The sequence below is a fragment of the Humulus lupulus genome, chromosome 8, assembly GCF_963169125.1.
Source record: "Humulus lupulus chromosome 8, drHumLupu1.1, whole genome shotgun sequence".
In the NCBI taxonomy this organism is placed as follows: domain Eukaryota; kingdom Viridiplantae; phylum Streptophyta; class Magnoliopsida; order Rosales; family Cannabaceae; genus Humulus; species Humulus lupulus.
Window position 1 is genome coordinate 174,190,624 of NC_084800.1, and position 4,117 is coordinate 174,194,740.

The 4,117-nt window shown below is 38.7% G+C and overlaps 1 non-coding gene across 1 annotated transcript; it reads left to right on the forward strand.

Annotated features, from left to right (window-relative positions):
- Window positions 1-1,332: 1,332 nt before the first annotated feature.
- LOC133798934 (small nucleolar RNA R71) lies at window positions 1,333-1,439 on the forward strand. The gene has a single exon (XR_009876150.1). It is a non-coding gene; the product is annotated as a small nucleolar RNA R71 (small nucleolar RNA).
- The last annotated feature ends 2,678 nt before the right edge of the window (window positions 1,440-4,117 follow it).

Here is a 4,117-nt window from a genome sequence, read left to right on the forward strand (position 1 = left end):
TGACAGTTGTGGGTTTTGCCTCCCCCAAACCAAGTCTTTTGAACACTGATAAGGGCATCAAATTGATACTTTCCCCCAGATCACATAAGGCGTGCTTACATTCAAACTTGCCAATGGTGCAAGGTATGGTGAAACTCCCCGGATCTCTCAGCTTTTGGGGTAATTTCCTTTGTAAAATAGCACTGCACTCTTCAGTGAGCGCTACAGTCTCATAGTCCTCCATTTTCCTTTTCTTTGACAGAATCCCCTTCATGAACTTAACATAACTGGGCATCTGCTCCAAGGTCTCAGCAAAAGGAATGTTTATGTGCAGCTTTTTAAATACCTCAAGAAACTTAGAAAACTGTTTATCAAGTGTAGTCTTTCTAAGCCTCTGAGGGTATGGAACTCTAACTGGCTGCTCAATAACAACTGGCGGACTCTGTTCTGACTGTTGATGGTCTTCAGTAACCCTTTCTGAATCAGACTGTTCACCCATCCCTTTATTCTGAACCACTGCCTGTGGAGATCTAGGCTGCGTAGTTTGCTTCCCACTCCTCAGAGTAATTGCCTGTACTTGCTCCTTGGGGTTTACTTCAGTATTACTAGGCAAGTTTCCCTGGGGTCTTTTATTGAGTATATTGGCCAACTGCCCAACCTGTGTCTCAAGGTTTCGAATAGAGGATCTGGTCTCAGTTATAAATTGAGTCTGAGTATTAGTAAGAGTCAACAAGGCAGCTTGCAATTCATTAGGCCTCTCAAGTTGAGGCATTGATTGTTGAGGCCTAAACTGTTGTGATGATGAAGCTTGATTCATAGGTGGCTGAGGCATGTTATTCTAAAATTGGCCCTGAAACTGAGGTTGTTGACCTTGATTATTTTTCCACGAAAAATTGGGATGATTTCGCCACCCAGGATTGTAGTTGTTGGAGAATGGATTATTGAGCGGCCTTTGAAAGTTTCCCACCGCTTGAACTTGGGCATGATCCATTGAGGTGTTATTATTTATACAGATAGGGCACTGAAGAATGAGCACCACCACACATTTCACACCTCATTGCCATCTCAACCGCATTAGCAGATACACTGCTCTGTTGTAACTGCTTTGTCAGAGAGGCTACTTGCGCTGTTAAAGCATTGATTGCATCCAGCTCATGCACCCCAGCTACCTTCCTAACTCCTGATGATCTTTCCTTAGACCATTGATGATTGTTTGTGGCCATGTCCTCTAGTAGCTCATAAGCACCAGTTGCGCTCTTGCTCATAAAAGTGCCACCTGCTGCAGCATCAATAATGGTTCTGGTTGTAGGACATAAACCATTGTAGAAATTCTGTACTAGCATCCACTGTTCAATGCCATGATGAGGACATCTTCTCAGGAGTTCCTTAAAGCGTTCCCAAGCTTCATACAGTGACTCTCCGTCATTCTGGCAAAAGTTATTTATCTCTCCCCTCAATTTAGCAGCTTTGGACGGAGGGAAGAATTTGGACAAAAATTTCTGAGCTAGATCTTGCCAGGTGACAATAGAGTTTGGCTGCAGAGAGTTCAGCCAACTTTTAGCTCTGTCCCTTAGAGAAAATGGGAAGAGCCTAAGCTTGATTGCGTCATCACTCACCCCATTATATTTGAAGGTTCCACACAACTCCATAAAGTTGGACAAATGGGTGTGAGGATCTTCAGAGGGCAACCCATTGAATTGCACAGAGGACTGCACCATTTGTAAAATAGCAGGCTTGATTTCGAAGTTGTTGGCCTCTACAGCTGGTGGGCGTATACTATTTTGTACTCCCGTCAGCGTGGGTAGCACATAATCTCTCAGGCTCCTCTCAGCATTGGTCTGAGCCTGAACCCCTTGTACAACTCCTGGATTTAGAACATTCCTGCCATCCCCGTCATTCTGTGCCATCTTCACAGAATTCTGGGCCTCTCTCTTGTTCTTTCTGATTTGATTGCAAGACTTTTCAATCTCGGGATTGAGAGGAACAAGTGTGTCTTTTCCTTTTCTGCCACGCATATACCAAAATTCACCTGAGATAGACAAATTAAGCAACTGAACAGATTAGAAACAAGAGAAATTAAAATCAAATTAGAATAAAAATTAATTAGACTGATATTGATAATTATTTTCAGTCCCCGGCAACGGCGCCAAAAACTTGTTGCGGAATTTATAGCTATGCAAGTGCACTCAGTCGCAAACTCGTAATAAAATGGTAAAACCAAGTATCGTCCTCAAGGACTGATTTATCAATTACCAGTCAATTAATTTCTTGTTCTATTTGATGAATTGAAATTCTTGATTTTTATAAATACAGCAAAAGAAACTATAAATTGCATAAACAATAATTGAAAATTGAATAGAATAACAACTAATGGAAAAAAAGTTTTAATTTAATCACTGAGAAACAATTAGGATATTCAATCTCATCAACTATCCTCCCTATTATTCCCTAATGCAAAGTGTGAATTCTTCTTCTTTTGACCTAATTCAATTAACAAGTTGATAAAGCAGCCTATAATCATACTATGAATTATAAACTCAACCTAGATGACAATTTCCTATATTTCTATGGTAAATTGAACCACGCAGGTAGCATTATTCTCAATCAACTTAATAACAGTTACACAATTAATTCAGATACTTTCGTTCTAAATTAGAATTATGTCCAATATAACCACAGCATAATTAAATCTCACTTCTCAGATTTTGACTTAAAAACATATGTAAATGACTAAAGATGGCCAATCAATAATCAATTTAAAAGAACAGAATATATGGAATTGAAGAAGAGTGAAGAAGAAGAATATTAAAATTGCATTAGTTCATAACAGGGATTCAAGTGATTCAATTAAACATCTTAAACAGAAAAATTAGTTCATAATCATAATGCTAATCACAACAAAAATTAAAGATAACATCATGGAGAAGAAGAAAAACATGTAAAAATACTCTAGGTCTTCAGCCTTCAAAACCAGCATTCTCCACAATCCATACGTGTCTTCTTTCTTCTTTTTCGCCAAGTTAAAACCTAAGGTTTCAAATTTTAAAGAAGCAGGCAGCAGCTCTACATATACTATGACGCGGCCCGTGTCCAAATTCCTGGGCAAAAAGCCATTTCCATGCCGCGGCCCTCTGAAGCCATGCCGCAGCCCGCACCAACGAGTTCTGGGCAAAATGCCCATCTATGCCGCGACTCTCTATAGCTATGCCGTGGCCCGAAGATGTCCTCAAAAACAATGCTTCTATTTCTCCCCCTAGCCGCGGCTCCACTTTGCTCATGCCGTGGCTCTTAAGGAATTTCTCAATTCTTCAAGTTTTCATCCCAAAATTTCACCAACACTTCCAAATTGTGTTGAGAACCATTCTTTATCAAAATATGATGAAAAACTTGATTATTTCTTCCCTTTCTTTGACATTTTCTTCCACATGCTCAATTCTTCCTGATATTCACAAAAACAAACAAACAATGCATAAACCCGCACTAAATGAAAGAAAAACGAAATAAAAGACTACTAAAAACATCACCAAAACATAACAAAAACTAGACTCAACACCTATCTATGTACTCATTTAGACAATACTCCTTGTAGGTTCATTTATGACTTACGAGGAGCATGGAGAGAAGGTTGTGAATATAGACATAAGGGGTGGTAGCAAAATGACAACTTACATACTCTCACGATCCCCGAAAGACTTGCAATTAGATACAAGAATCAAGCAAGTGTGGTCGTATAGTAAGAAAGTATTACCACTAAACCAGAAGGGTGTCTATGTTTACAATCACTCTAGCATATAGTACAAAAGCATGATTTGGGACGTCCTACTGCATCCAATACGACATACTCATACAATCGACACTTCTCAATTGGTTGACCTCATCTTCAGTGCAATCAATAACAAAATAATAATTTCCTCGTCACCTAAGCCACTAAATGTGGTGTGCACTTTAACTCACATATCTCACTATGCATTTCAGCTGAACCAAAAGGAGTGTATTAGTGATTATTTTTACAACCATTATCTCCTAAATGTTATCACTCTTTCTTTATTTCCACTAAATTAACTAGAAAAAAAAAAAACACACAAGTCAAGTATTATTATTTTCTTTAAATATTGTGTAATATCCAACATTTTCATAA